Source organism: Triturus cristatus, chromosome 1_1, assembly GCF_964204655.1.
Source record: "Triturus cristatus chromosome 1_1, aTriCri1.1, whole genome shotgun sequence".
Lineage (NCBI taxonomy): Eukaryota > Metazoa > Chordata > Amphibia > Caudata > Salamandridae > Triturus > Triturus cristatus.
The window spans coordinates 719,920,919-719,937,428 of record NC_140579.1 but is presented as its reverse complement, the minus strand read 5'-3'; the positions used below and the strand labels follow the sequence as shown (position 1 = coordinate 719,937,428).

Genomic DNA, 16,510 nt, shown 5'->3' with positions numbered 1-16,510 from the left:
GGAAACGCCCCACATCAAAGGGATTACAGTAGATCAAGGCCCCCCACCCCCTGAGACCCGACCGGTCACACACACCCCCGGGAATTGGCGGAATATCCTGCTGTGTGATAGCCATCTCCTACTGCGGGTGGGGTGGGAACTTCTACTGTAGCTATGCGTGGGATCGGATCTGAGCCAAGGATTCTGAAGACGTTCTTTTATGCATCAAAGTGATCTCAAGAATGTGCCATGTGTAATAAACCTGCAATAAAGTCATAAACCTGTGTATAAGAGGCCAGGCCTCAGAGATGCAGTTAGAGCACCTCGTGACGATACCTTGCTGTCTGATCTGATGTGTTCTGCTCCGACGGAATAAAAACTTTGTTTCCTGCCTTCCAGTCTCCGGCGCCTGCCTCTTTCATTGGTAAATTATCGAATGGTATGAGAGGCGATTACCGCCGGGCAATACTTGAAAGGTTATCGACTGAAACTGCCGCTACCATTTAACAATTGGCGTCCCAAGCGTGGGGCCCATCAGCGACACGTGGATCCAGTGGGAGAGGTCCCGACGACAGAGTGAACGACTGCAACGATCGGGAGAGCTCCTGCCCGATAGACCCTCGTCTGGCAGCCGATCATCCGAACTTCACTGGTTCCGAGCAGACCTCTCTCGAGTGATCTACGGTCCTGACTGGGAACCATCAGGAGTGCCGCGGCAAATACGGAGAGTAGAGGACGATCGGGCGCTGGAGGCGGAAGACGAGAAACTGTCCACGCGGTCCGGGTAAGGTCGTGAAACACGACAAATTGCGAAATAATTGATTGATTGACTGAAATACTAGTATTGCTCATTGATTGTTCTCTTTGAGATATTCGCTGTCTACAAACGGGGAGGAGTAGAAATACTCTCTCTCTCTCCCTTTGCAGATAGTGAAGGGTAGGTAACGCAGACTTTTGTCCCCGTTGTAACCCGTCGTGCCTATCTTTATCTCCCCACTGATTGATTGTCCGAACATTGATTGTTTTGAAGAATAGTGCTCTTTGAGATATTCTCTGTTTGCAAATAACGTAGAATAGAAATATTCTGTCTAGTCTTTGCAAATAGTGAAGGGTAGGTAACGCAGACTTTTGTCCCCGTTGTAACCCGTCGTGCCTATCTTTATCTCCCCATTGATTGATTGATTGTCCGAACACTAGTTGTTCGATATTGGTTCTTTGGAGGTATTCTCTGCTTACAAATAACGAGGAATAGAGATATTCTGTCTAGTCTTTGCAATCAGTGAAAAGATAGGTAGTGCTGACTTTTGTCCCCGTTGAAACCCGTCATGCCTATCTTCTCCCCACTGATTGGTAGTTGGTTCTGCCCGGACCGCTTATTAGAGGTGGACCATCCGGCTCCACTGGAAGGCACACCTAATAAGGACATGTTCACTAAATATGGACTAGTCGCCGTAGCTTATAGCAAGCTATGGCATAAATATACAAGGAAGGACCCCGAGAGTCAGTGGCCACTGATGGGATCCTTCGACGACCATAAGATAGAAATGCTAGAAATAGCCCTGCGTAGCAATAAGACAACGCCTACTATGCTTGACAGTATCGGCATGTGGCGCAAAGAAGCAACACAACGGAAAAAGAGGGAAGAAGTAAAAGCAGAAAAAGAATTACGAAAGGCAGCTCACCTTGCCGCTAGAAAGTTAAATAAAGGAGAGAAGGGAAACTAAACTAAGACAGGAGCCCGAAACATCAGGCCAGTACGCTGTTAGGACCCCCTCTATGCTCTACCCTGAGTCGTCCTCTAAGCAACGAACGAATGATGAATTACTATTAGGTCCCCCGATCATTTACATGCCCCCTCCATACGCACCCTCCCAATCGGTAGTGCAACACCCACAACCCCCAAACACGAGCGAAAGCAGTACAGGGGCCTCGGTCCTCACGGCCTCCGCGCCGGCCGAGCCTCTTGTACTGAACACAACGTCGGCAATAACGTTGGATGACCCTGAGATGAGAAAGAAAGATTCCACCAGAATGAATCGACTAACAAAGGATGAACGAGCAGGAATCGACAAGATAGTAGGGACACTGGTGGAGCGTAAGGAAAGTGAGGAGTATATAACAGACGTGTATAACTCGTATGCCGACAGCCGCAGACGACACTTTGTCGTACGACTTTGTTATCACGCCCTGAATACATATGAGGATAGGTACCACGATAAAGGTCCCGAAGGCTTAGCGGCCCTATATAGAAAGGTAGACATTGGGGAAGAAGGAGAGGGCGATGTGACGAACCTCTTCACTCGTACACTCGAGGTCTATCGACACCTTAAAGAACACAGACAGACAACCAAAGCAGAAACCCCCATAGCGACTAAGCCCCAGGAAGGAAGGACTGATACCATGATGCCCATCAAAGAGGCCGCCCCCTACTGGGTCCCCCCACGAGGTCAGGGAACACATGACGACATCAACCACCAAGATGCGAAGGGAAGGGTTGTATATAATTGGGTCTACCAGCCATGGGACCGACAAGACATTTTGACCTTTAGAAAAACCCTACCCGACTTAAGAAAGAACCCGACTGCCTTCTACACCGAACTAGGTACAGCCTTAGGTTCAACAATAATGACCTTAGCAGATATCGACTTGTTCTTCGGGTTATGTCTGCCGGCTGATGTGTGGAAGCAAATCCGGAAAGTTGACCACGCTGAGCTGTTCGGATATACCTGGGTACAACTCGATACCATAGATAAACAGCGAGAACCGGGACAGAAACCCCCGAAAGCCATATTGGAGCTCCCAGACAAGATTGTACAGAAGTTGAAGACTCTAATCCCAGAAAGAAAGGTAGACTGGTCGATAGTGACGGCTTGTCGCCAGAAACCCCAGGAGGATGTGTCTGAATACTTCTCTCGATTCGAGACTGTGTTTTCCGATTATAGTGGCCAGGACATGACCACTGCAACCGGACATCACCTCTTTGTCCAGAATTATGTGAAGGGTCTGTCACAAGAAGTCTCCCAGAAGCTACAGACCAGCGAGAGTAGTTGGGCAGCCTCCAAACCCGCAGCAATCCTCCAGATGGCCCAATACTACGAAAACCAAAAGAATGAGAACGATAGGGCGTCAGAGAGGAAGAAAAAGGAACTGAAGGAGAGGGTAATGATAGCACAGTTGCAAGGGGTGACCATAGGAAGGGAACCCCCGAAAGGGAATTACCAACCAACCGCCCCTAGAAAGCTACCCCCTAGAGACCATACACCTACACCCTACAACGGACGGAGAGACTTAGATGGGAACCAATGTGAGTTCTGTAGAGGGTTCGGACACTGGAAATCCCAGTGCCCGGTCCTTCTGGAATTGAACAGAAATAGGGACCTCAGAGGTACAGCATATGACCCCAGAAATAGAGGACAGGGACGAGGGTACACGAACGACGCCATCAACGACAGGCCAGGCAGACCAAACACCTTTGATCGCCTCCGACAAAACCAGTGTCAGCAGTCCGACTACGAAAGCACCCATGACTTCGCATAGGACCGCCAGGGGCAAGGGAGGGATCCAGTCGAACTCCGTGTTGACCAGCAAGGTCCTTACGTCACTGCTAAGGTCTTGGGCACCAAGTCTCCATTCCTGGTAGATACTGGGGCGACACGTAGTGCGTTATCTAAACGACTGATTCCTAGGGCACCCTTGTCTGGCTCACACGTAACCTCAATAGGCTTCGATGGAACGCCCTCCACTAACCCCTTATCAGCACCAATCTCCTTTGACTTAGAAGATAACGCCACTGACACGACCTTTCTGCTCTCCTCCAACACCCCCGATGCTATTATGGGACTTGATTTGCTAAAACATTTTCGAGCTACCATCAGATGCTCCCCAGACGGAGTTCGAGTCATCCTGCACGATAACCCAGATCTGTTCAGACCTTGTCACACACGACGTATGCTCTCTATAACCGATGCTGACCTGTCCCTACTCGACACGTTACCTTCACATCTATGGGCTAAAACCGACTCAGATGTAGGGCGCATGGTGATCGACCCAGTACACATAACCGTCCGACCGGACGCAGTGCTCCCAAAGCTTCCACAGTATCGGATATCGCCCGAAGGCGAGAAGGCATTGGTGGAAATCATCGAGTCCCTAGTCGATGCAGGAGTGGTAGAAGAAGTAGTCAGTAATGTTTGCAACAGCCCTATCCTACCCATTGTAAAAAAGCAAGGCGAGGGAGATGAGAAAGCATACCGCTTTATTGTTGACTTACGAGAAGTTAACAAAGTAGTCATACCTCAGTACCCCGTGGTCTCAGACATCACCACCATCCTCACCCTGATTCCGTCCACTGCCACCACCTTTACCGTTATTGATCTCAAGAACGCATTCTTTTCCATCCCCATCCAGCCAGACAGCCGCTACCTGTTTGGCTTCACTTTAAAAGCCCGTTCGTACAGATTCTGTAGGGCACCCCAAGGCTACACTGAGAGTCCCAGCATTTATAGCCAAGCCCTCAAGAGACAACTAGATGCAGTCCAACTACCCGATGGAGTGGTGTTAATACAGTACGTCGATGACATTCTTTTGGCGGCCGACACCACTCCACTTGCCGTCACAGCCACCATTCACCTCCTCCACTTCCTCGCGGAAAACGGTCACAAGGTCTCCAGGAAGAAGTTGCAATTCTGCCAACCCCAAGTGACATATCTAGGCCACCTACTATCCAAAGACGGCAGGAAACTTACCCCTGACCGAATTCAGACCATCCTAGAAACCCCTGTTCCCAAAACTCAGAAGCAAGTGCGGTCTCTAGTAGGCCTCACCTCCTTTTGTCGACAATGGTTGCCAAACTTCAGTCTTATTGTAAAACCTCTGCTTTCCCTGCTGACTAAAGATGTCCCCTTCCCCCTCCCCTGGACACCCGAATGCCAATCCTCCTTCAAAGAATTACGAGACGCCCTCTGCTCGGCCCCAGTCCTAGGAACCCCAGACTACACTAAACCTTTCTCCCTCTACACCCACGAAAGGGAGGGATGTGCGTTGTCTGTCCTAACCCAGTCCATAGGCCCTAAACAACGCCCTTGTGCCTACTTCTCTGCCACTCTTGACCCTGTAGCCAGAGCTTTGCCCGCCTGCCTTCGAGCAGTAGCCGCCGCTGCTGTATCTATCCGGCAAAGTGAGGGGATCGTGCTCTCGAACCCCCTCACAGTATTGATACCCCATGCGGTTGACACCCTCCTGAACCAAACCAAGACCCAACACCTGACTAGCGCACGACTGACTGGTTACGAACTAACTCTGCTTGCACCCTACATCACATTGAAACGATGCACCACTCTGAATCCAGCTACTCTACTACCTCTCCCTGAAGCTGACCCCAATGCGTCCCCTATACATGACTGCGTGACCCTCACCGACGAACAGACCAAGAGTAGGGTTGACCTCCGGGATACTGCCTTCCCGGACCCTGACGGAGAACTGTGGGTGGATGGCTCATGTATCAAGCTCCCCGATGGCACCACCTCAGCTGCCTATGCAGTCACCACAGCCCGAACAGTTGTTGAGACAGCCCGCATCACACAGCGATCCGCACAGGCGGCGGAACTAATTGCTCTCACACGAGCATGCATCCTGGCAGCAGGGACAACCGCAAACATTTACACAGACAGTCAGTACGCCTTCGGGGTAGTTCACCACTTTGGGCTCTTATGGAAAGAGAGGGGATTCTTGACTTCCCATGGCACACCCATCCTGCATGGAGATCTAGTCTCTGCCCTGACCGAAGCAGTCCTCCTCCCCACACGACTGGCTGTGATCAAATGCCAGGCACACAAGAAGGTGACAGACATTATAGGACAGGGAAATGCACTAGCTGACATTACTGCCCGAACCACAGCCGAGAATAGGTCCACGACCCATATGTACGTGACCAGGTCACAAACTGAGAAATGGAAGGATGCTAGGGAAACGATTAGGGATATCCAACTAGCCAGCACACCACACGAATTAACTGAATGGGCCCGGGTGGGATTGAAGGACGATGACGGTTGCTGGCGAACTAAAAACTCGAACAAATGGTTGCTACCCGACTCATACTTGATCCCCATGCTGACCATGGCACACTCCCCCGCACACATAGGGTCTTCCCCCATGATCGAACTCATCTCCAAAGTCTGGCACAACGACAAAATCCCAGACTCAGCCAAACGTCTGGTCCAACAATGCCTGGTATGCCTCCAACACAACCCTGGGAAAGGAACTGCTGTACCCCGGGGAGGGTTTGGGGTTCCCAATCACCCCTTTGAAGTCCTACAAATGGACTATGTCCAGTTAGAAAGGTGCCAAGGTTTTAAGTACGTACTTGTCGTTGTGTGTGCCTTCAGCAAGTGGGTGGAAGCCTACCCAACCCACGACAACACCGCAATGACTACCGCAAAAGTACTACTGAAAGAATTCTTCCCCCGATACGGCCTTTGTCGAATTTTGTGGAGCGATAACGGCCCCCACTTTGTAGCCGAGGTTATCCAACTCATCTTAAAGGGGCTGGGTGTAAAACAGAAATTCCATGCGGTCTTCCATCCCCAATCTGCAGGCTTGGTTGAGCGACATAATGCCACATTGAAGCTTAAGATAGCAAAAATAGTTGCCACCACAGGACTGAAATGGCCAGACGCTCTCCCGCTAGCATTGCTATCAATGCGTTCCACCCCCACTAAACACCACTTAACCCCCTACGAGGTCGTTTTCGGGCGGCCCATGAACCTTTGGACTGCACCAAAGCCAACATCCATCCACGACGTCCCGGACGTCCTCATGTCTGACTATTTGTATAACCTAACTAAAACGTTGTCTGTTATCCATCAGCAGGTGCTGCAAGCCATTCCCGATGTTTCCAGGGGCCCCGGGCACGACATCCAACCCGGCGACTTTGTCTTAGTGCGTAACTTCCAGCGCACCAAGAGTCTGGAGCCCCGGTGGACGGGCCCCCTGCAAGTCCTGATCACCACTCGAACAGCTCTTCGAGTGGAGGGGAAACGCAATTGGCTGCATGCACACCACTGCAAGAAGGTATCACCGACCCTGACGACCACAGACAACATCACCGCCCAAGAAGAACTTCTGGACAAAGACCGACCATCCCTGAGCCGCTGCCCAGATACGGAGACGCTCGAGTTAGTGAAATATCCCGATCCCACCGTGCCATCCAAGTTAGGGTATAACTTGCGACGAAAGGAGAGAACTTCGGCTAAGCAGACCACAAACTAAGTGGAAATCTCAGAGCGGTAGCCTAGTCACCTCAAAGGCCACCAGGAGAGAAACTAAACAAAGTCTGTGGTTCTGCCCGCTACCGAGTCCCTTGAAGGTGATGGAAGCGCCCGACATGAAGATGATGGAAGCAACCGGACGTCCGAAGATCCACTACAAAAACCCAAAGACTGACAGAATGCACAGCTCAAAGACTATTGCACTTTTCATTACCCTTCTCTTTTGCCTTCTCCTCATGGTCACCTTCTGGATCATGGAGGAGAGCACGCCCGCTCATAAGACATTGCTGACCACCGTTCAACCTACCACCATGAAAGAACACCATCTGATCTCACTTTCACCCCAACTCCGAGAAAGGCGTAAGGAGTTCTGGAATAACTCTTTTGTGCAGTTGCTCCACCAACACAATCTTGCCGCCAATGCCACTAATTGCTGGATCTGTGGATTGCTACCACATGCCACTGGACACTCTATCCCTTTCATCCCTTCACCTTTTTCTGTCCATGGTTCCTGCCTCGCCTGGCTAATCCTCCTGCAGGAAAGCTACAGGGACAATGCCACTTCCGGCAAAACTGTGTCGCACTTCTACCATGGGTTCTGGCTGAACAAAACTGGAAAAACTTCTGCCCCCTTCTGCCCTCTGAGATCAAACACTTCCTTTCACATGAACATCCCTGCCAAAGAACGAGTTGAAATGCAAGTGTTCAACAACTCAGCCAGACCCACCTTCTCTTACCTCCGGAAACGAACGGCCGCCACCCTGACAGTGGCCCTATCCGTCATCAACATCACTGGATTTGTGTGCCTCGAAGGCCTGGGGGCGCAGCTGGTGGGCCACAGCTCCTGCCTCATCACCCGAACATTGGACTCAGTTGATCCACCCTCCTTTGTTGCCTCCCCGAATATGTACTTCATCTGTGGTACTAAGGCCTACACCTGGCTCCCGAAAGGTTGGGGAGGCACCTGCTACATCGCTTTTGTCCTTCCTCCGACATATGTGGCTCCAGCAAACCATCACCGACAGAAACGTGCCAAAGACCTTGTACAAGCCGACTCCGCCGGGGCACAGTTCCTGGATGCAGTAAAGGGACTTGTTCCACTCTGGGGTCCAATGGCAAACAGCCGTGCCATCCGCCACTTAACTCAGGCAGTCGAGACGGCGATGAACATTACGGCTGGCATCCTCGCCAACAACACCGCCGAGCTTCAGGCCGTCCGCCTGGTGGCTCTTCAGAACCGCCTCATTCTAGATGTGGTTCTGGCTGATCGTGGAGGAGCATGCCGCATCATTGGGTCCAGCTGTTGTACCTACGTACCGGATAACTCACCCTCAGTCTACAAAGCAATTGAACACCTCCACAGACTTTCCGCAGAGGTTCATCAGGAGCAAGAAGGATGGTCCCTTGGGAGTTGGTTTTGGGACACTATTAAAAGTTGGGGATGGAGGCTGTTTTCATTTATCCTAATACCGATTGTGATACTATGTGGATGTTGCTTGGGGATTCAGTGTCTGCCACCTTTATGTTCGCTTTTTATGAACTGCATCTGCCCTAAGACTTTGAACTTTGAAGCGGAACGAATGAAAGCTCTGTATGAGGTGGAAGTTCGTAGTATTATGGGGATAGATCCGAACTAGACAAGCTGGTGAGATATGTTAAAAGGGAGGACTGTGGAAATTTAGCTTGCAAACTGAACATTATCTGCGCCATCTTGTCTCTCCCCAGCGCGACACACAGGAAAGCGCACGGCAGCCATTTTAGGCACCCTGGTCTCTCCCTGCTCATTGCCGATCGCCAGCGCGTCCCCCTGGCGCTGCAAGCATCCCCCGCGCGCCGGCCACCCCCGCTCTCTCATACACGGGCCATAAACCCTCTCCTTCTGCGCGACCCTGCCATGGAACCGCATCCCACGCCTGACCGACATCCCATACATGGTCATGCATCCCTTTGATAACCCCCTTCCTCTGCGCCCCATTGTCCGAACCGATCCCAGGCCATCACCTAGCCCTGCGGATGCAGTTTATTGTCCCTACTGTAAGGGAAACGCCCCACATCAAAGGGATTACAGTAGATCAAGGCCCCCCACCCCCTGAGACCCGACCGGTCACACACACCCCCGGGAATTGGCGGAATATCCTGCTGTGTGATAGCCATCTCCTACTGCGGGTGGGGTGGGAACTTCTACTGTAGCTATGCGTGGGATCGGATCTGAGCCAAGGATTCTGAAGACGTTCTTTTATGCATCAAAGTGATCTCAAGAATGTGCCATGTGTGATAAACCTGCAATAAAATCATAAACCTGTGTATAAGAGGCCAGGCCTCAGAGATGCAGTTAGAGCACCTCGTGACGATACCTTGCTGTCTGATCTGATGTGTTCTGCTCCGACGGAATAAAAACTTTGTTTCCTGCCTTCCAGTCTCCGGCGCCTGCCTCTTTCATTGGTAAATTATCGAATGGTATGAGAGGCGATTACCGCCGGGCAATACTTGAAAGGTTATCGACTGAAACTGCCGCTACCATTTAACAGTATAACCAAGAAAGGAGAAACTCAGGCATTACATGAAGCATGGCCAAGAAATACATCAATTGGGCCAGCAAGCAATATACATTGATATGCTCTGGCACGTACAGAAACAGTTATACGGTTGTCCTAATAGCGCTAAAAGGTCGACGACGTTTCGATCCGTTCAACACATTAATGGGATCATCTTCAGTACTAGACAATAGGTGCCTGAACACAATGCCTGTTGTAGTTTAGGCTAATAGCCAAATCAGGGTGTCTTCCTCAGAATTAGGGAGGGTGGTTCTCCTGCAATCCATTCTCAGAGGAACCTGGCTGTGTGGGTCACCGTCCTTCCTACTAATCGTGGACAATCAGGGAAAGGACTGGTCAGGCATTGTGTCCGGGAGGAAGCCAATTTCATGGAGTAACTGCGTGCTATACGATAGTGAAGAACCTTCTGGGGGAGTGACAGCGTTCGATTGCTGTGCGCCATGTAGGACCACCCTCCTTAGAGGTCCAGTATCACGATGGGCAGGGACAGCAACAGGAAGCGTTGGAACAGGAAGCTCCGGATGCGGATAGGTAAGTGGTGCTGGAGCCAGGTTTGGGGTGTGGAGGAGAGTTTCTAGGGGTGGTGTTCAGTTTTAGGGCTCAGAGCCGGGGGGTCAGGTCATTTTTTTTAAAGGGGGCATGGTTTTAGGCCTGAGGGTAGGGTCAGGGGTTGGGGTAGTTTTAAGGGTGGGGTATGTTTTAGGGCTCAGGGTGGGGGGGCTGAGGTTGTGGTAGTTTTTGGTAGGGGGCAGGGTTTTAGGCCTCAGCTAGTCTTATGGGCAGACCGGAGTCGGTTTTAGGGCTCAGGGCGGTGAAGCTGAGGTAGGGTGATAGGATTTTAGGGTGGGGAGGAGGGGTCGTGTAGTGATAAATTACCTCACATATCCCTTTATCAAACATGCCTTTCCAACACAATTTATTGTAAAGGCATGCATGGTGAAGGACTGCATGGTTAAGACACATTCACTGTTGGGAGCACGTTGTAGAGGCATGCAGGGTTCAGCCTAGTGTGCTTCTGTCATACAACCTGCTTTCAGAGACGGCGTGGAGCTGGAGGGGTCAACAGGGGAACATTTGAGGGATGTGGTGCCATTTGATTGCTGCTGCTGCATTACCGAGCTCTGAGCTGCGGATTGTAACGCCCAACCCCTTCAAGACGAGGATGCTGTGAGACAGACCTGAAGGCGGGATGTTAACGATAGGTGGCAGTCGTATTTTGACTCAGATCTGCGCAGGGTCAGCTGATGCCCTACTCCATTTAATTCAATGGTTTCTGCAGTGCTGGAGGGAGGATGGAACTGGGGCAAATCTGTCAACTGAAAAGGAGAGCATATCATATTGCCAGACAATGCAATGTTGCAGAAGCGACAAAGTGTGATGCAGGTATAGACTTTTAAACCCCATCCGCAAGGAGAATCCAAAGAACCCATAACCTGAGGACTCCTCTGATGAGCAGCAACTGACCAAAGCAGTGCAGCTGTTGATGCGATCCATCAGCTCACTGCATTCGGACCTCCTTTCTAAAACTGGCGTAACCGAGACAGCAATCAAAGCAATGGAGTCAAAAATGGAGGCGCCTGCTGGTAGAGTGCTGTTTGTGGTGCAGAAGGTGGAGGGAGCGGGTGAAGGCTCCGGAACTCTTCCAGTGGAGGAATATCTGCAATCCCTGAATACAAGGGATTGTAGGTTGGTGCAGTGGGTTTGCCTCATGAGGAGGACCTTGATTACTTTGAGTACATGGTTTCTACCCTTCTTGATGACCTTCTGAGGGACCAGGGTGATTCAGGAGTGGCAGTGACTGATGGAGTTTGCAGCCTACCTCGAAAGACTGTTAGTTAAGTAGAAGGGTGGTGCCACGGACAAATTGATTTTGAATTCCCATGGGGGCAGAGATAGAATTCACAGACTGGTAGCAAAATGGATAGACTGAACATTACGTGGACTACAGATATACTTGCTTTAGATTGGTGCCACGTAGCACTACAAGAAAGTAGGTGCTGTTGGGATTCGAAAAGAGAAACATAACTTATAGGTACCAGCTACAGCTGCACTGCACGACTCAAGGTGCCATATGAAGAAAAAATCAAGAGGTCCTTGCTAGCACCTTCCTAGAAGATGTTTTTAAAAACCTAAAGGCTGATTCAAGCTTCTCTGCCTGATTGGGAAACTTGTGTGTATGTTGCTGATGGGTGAATATGGGGTGGAGACTCAAACCTTTGAACATATTTACATCACAGTTTTAGTGCTCCGTCTATCATCTCCTTGTGTTTGCTTCGTTCGCCCTTAGTTGGCAGGGCATGCCCAGACGAGGGTCCCTTGCTCACTTAGCCACTGGATTCAAGCTAGCCTCACTGAAGAGGGTTGTTACCCCGAAACCAGTCCCAGGATGCTGGTATCTGTTCCAGGGAAGACATGGCTTGGCAGTTCAGGCTAGACTGTTCCCTTGAGGCATATGGCTGGGTCTGAAACGGGTGGTGAAGTGAGATAAAGAAGGACGATGATTTTAACCCAGATCGGTGACTGGGGGTGAGTGTCTGAAAAGTTTCAATGCTCCGTCTATCATCTACTTATGTTTGCACCAGCTACTGCTGTCCTGCATGACTCAAGGTGCCATATTAAGCAACAAGCATTTGTAATGCAATCGGTCTCACCTTTGGGACCTTATATGTATTTAGCTAAGCAGCACATTAGCCTGGGCACTGAAACATCTACTGTTCTTTAACATGGAGGGAAAGTAAGCACCAGACTGCATGACACGCCAGGTATGGGAATACATGGAGAGAAATCTTGCTTTTCAGCGGGAAATGGTATAGTTCAAAGCTCAGTTTTTAATATAAAATCAGGGCCTTCGGTGGTCATGTCACTGAAAATACAAGATTTGAAAATAATATTATTGTCTACGGGTGCTCATGGAAGACAATTTCTATGGCCTGAAATCTAGAGAATGCTAAAGTGATTCTGGTATTTTACTGGCCTCTACTGGTCGTTTTCTATCAAGAATGTTAAATATAGGCAAGTGGCAGAAAAATTTAAAAAAGAAAGTCCAACAGCAGAAAGCCATTCTGATATTTTAATGACCTCTGCTGGTCGTTTTCTATCAATACAGTTAAAAAACGTAAAACCTATTTCTTCAGTCATCCCTGAGGGATTGGAGTTAAGCCCTCCGGTTTCCGAATTTATCGTGTATGCTAGGGCCAGAGGTTCCTTGGGGGGGTAGGGTTTCTGTTGTCATGGTCTGTTATGTCTTAGCGTGGGGACACTCCATTGGAGTAACCATTGCACTTTGTAAAATTTAATCTAATCTAATCTTATCTAATAGAGGTAGTTGAACAGAAAAAAAGTCCCTAAGTGGAAGCAGACAAGTCCCAGGGCTGATCTCCAGAGCCCACAAAGTATATTCACATATAAGTATATAATAAGTATATACTAAAATATATACAAGAGTTCTTGAACGCTCGACCTATAAACAAGAGGTGCTTGCTAGCACCTTCTTAGAAGATGTTTGAAAAAACCTAAAGGCTGCTTCAAGCTTCTCTAACTGATTGGTAAACCTATGTGTAAGCTGCTGATGGATGATTCTGGGGTGCAGAACACCCACCTCTAATCGGTTCCACTCGAAAACATTGAACGAAAAACACAAATACTAATAAATATCTTCTGCCAAAACATAGACAATCTAGATATCTTCCTACAAAGAATTCATCCTGAAAAAATATCGACCTATTGTAGGACTGCGTTAATGTAATTTCTGAGATCTCTGAGGCAGATGGTACTGCTCCAGACTTCTTCTCAAAGCACTGTTTTCTAGGTATCCTCTTGATAGCCTTATGCCTGCAGTGGTCAAAGCTGCCACTTTTTGGCAGCGTACCCTGCTTTATAATGTCATTCCACAGGCTGAGGCAAAGGCTGAATCAGTTTAAGTAAGGAAAAAGGAAATGTTACAGACATGTAGTGCCAGCATACCTTTAGCCTATATGCCCCCCCCTTCCTGCACTCAACCCAATGCAAATCAGCTCCTTCAAACAGATGCACCTTTGGCTCACTTTATATATTTGGGATTTTGGTGGAGATACACAAGGAACTTAAAGGAGGCAAAACCAGGCATAAAGAGGGATTTGCTGTGTTCTCTGTTTTGGTTTGACACTATTTTTAGGTCGAGCCCCGAGCCCACTGGACTGGGATCAGCTCTTGATTGACAAACAAAGGTCAATTATGACATTTCTATGGTCGGAGGGCTCGGGTCTCAAAAGGGGAAGAGCTTGTGCATGACTAATCTCATGTGAAATTGTGACCCGTGTACCCTGTTAATTCTTATTTTTTCCTGTTGTCCATCCAGATTGGGAGAGCCAAAGGACAATGGTGGCATTGTCGCCTTCCTCTGCTCATCTGATGCCTCCTACATCACTGGAGAGGCTATTGTAGCTGCGGGGGGTGCCATCTCCCAACTCTAAATGAGTTGATATGTATTACTGGATTGCTGAATTCGGCGTTTGCAAATTCTGAGATATCTTGTCCTAGTAGTGACTGAAAAGAATTTGCTGCTTACCTGACAAGTATCTCTTAAATATGAGCAGGACTAGGGCAACATCATCACACTCCAGCACTTATGCTTCTGAAAGGCTGGCAGTAGGGTGAATCATATTATAGGCTAAAGGTCAATTTGCGATTGACTGTGTTTTAAGCCCCATCAGTCTATCTAAGGCATTATCCATGATGGACTCTCTTGCAAGAAACTCATTTTTGCAAAGGCAGCAGTCGACGACACCATTATCAAATTTGCCAGTTTAGTCATGGAATTCAGAGAAAATCCTTAGTAACAGGATACCTGCAGATAGTTTGGTGGTATTTTCATACAATGTACCTAAACTGTTTTGGCACTGCAAAGTTAGTGGAATGAAGACTGTCTGTGACCTATATTAAACTTAAGTTAACTAAGCTATAATTCCCGCCAATGTAACAAACTGGAAAATGTTGCAACTTTGACAATTTAGCTATTTCTATCTCTAATAAAATAAAATAAATGATGTCTTGCTTTACAGAGGATATACCCAGTAATTAATATAATAAACTTGAGAGCAACTTTTCATTTGTGTAATAAACTGGAGAATGTCTTCTGGTCAAATTATTAAAGTCCAAATGTGTAGCAGTTGCTCTAATATTTGTAGGAAATCCCTAAATGTGCTAAAGGCAGACTGGAATTTGCTGTGAGTGATAGTACAAAGAATGTTCCACTTCATTTTACAGTCTTTTTTCCGTTGATTATACAATTAAGGGGTAATTTATTGAAGGGTTGGAGGGCCACATAGCTTCTCACCACGAAACTGTTGACCTCCCACTGTTCTCCTCAGTTTTTTTCGCCAAAGTGCTCACACTGTCATGAAACAGAAAACAAGCATTGGCAAATCCAATAAATTTCACCTATGCAAATTCTGTTGACTTTGACAATGTTTTTTTCATATTGCAGAGCAGTTGAGCTGCTGTGCAATATAACTATGAGCAAAATAAATAAATAAATAAATAAGAAGCGCCATGGCACTGACAATAGGCAAATTATATTGGCTTTGCCAATGCTTATTTTTACTCTCCATGGCATGAAGGTGTTTTACTATTTGCATCCTTCCTCTCGAGCTACTCTCAACAAATAACAATCACATCCCAAAGACAAGAAATTAATAGGGTGAAATGTGTCAGTCATTAATAAAAATCTTTCAGAGATGTAAAATTTTATTGGCAAAGTTACATTCAAAGTGGCACTGCCTTTAAAATTATTTACATAACACATAGATTTTGTTAGAGGATCCTGACTTGTTTTAATGACCAGCATTTGGAAAGTCGATAGGTCTCGGCAATGCCGGAGCTATTTTGCTTGTCAATGTGAATGTCTTTTAGCCATGTTGTCTAGCCACACATCTGCAGTTCACCATGGCTGACAGTCACTGGAACCCCAGAATCACAGAAAGTTGAGCCGAGTCTCTTCGCGGCCCATATTGAGTTTATTGTCCTGCACCTTCTAACACTAACAAAACGCTATGATGTGGCCTGCGCTGGCTGCATTATAGCACTTTTTTCAGTGACTTTCAGCCATGCTAAACAGTAAATGTACTTCTAGACAATATGGCTAAAAACACTCACATTGACAAGGCCAATAGTTCAGGCATTGCACAAATGTATATTGGCTTTGCCAGTGCATTCTCGGTGTTGATGGAGTTTTGCCGAACAAATATGCAATAGTGAGAAACAGTTGAGAAGCTATGAAGTGAAGTGAGGATGTGGCGTAAAGGCCAGAGCTGCCAACAGGGGATCTGAGGAACCAGGTTTGAATCTTGGGGGCGGCTGAATAGTTTGTGATTCTGGGAAAATCACTTACACTTCCCTCTGTGTACGACAATGAATGTGTAATTGTGTAATGGAACTAGTGAGCACCTAAAGCCCTCCAATACCATTGGCTCATGTTAGCACTATAGCAAGATGGAGGATGGAGCAGGCTCTACAATACCATCAGGTTGTGCAAACAAAAATAAAATTCAGGAGTGATGAGGGTGATAGTGGAAGGACAAGTCGAGCAGGTAAGCTGGAGGGGATGGGGAGATGGGCAAACAACAACGGGAGAGGGCATGAGGAAACAACAATGAAGGGGGAAAAAGTACCTTAATTGAAGCAGGATCAGCAACAAAAATGAATGTGTCATTGTGGAATGTAACTGGTGAGCGC

General features: G+C 48.1%; 1 pseudogene; it reads left to right on the top strand.

Annotated features, from left to right (window-relative positions):
* The window catches only part of LOC146870947 (dehydrogenase/reductase SDR family member 4-like), a 253,161-nt pseudogene extending 238,911 nt beyond the window's left edge, over nt 1–14,250 (top strand).
* Nucleotides 14,251–16,510: the final 2,260 nt, after the last annotated feature.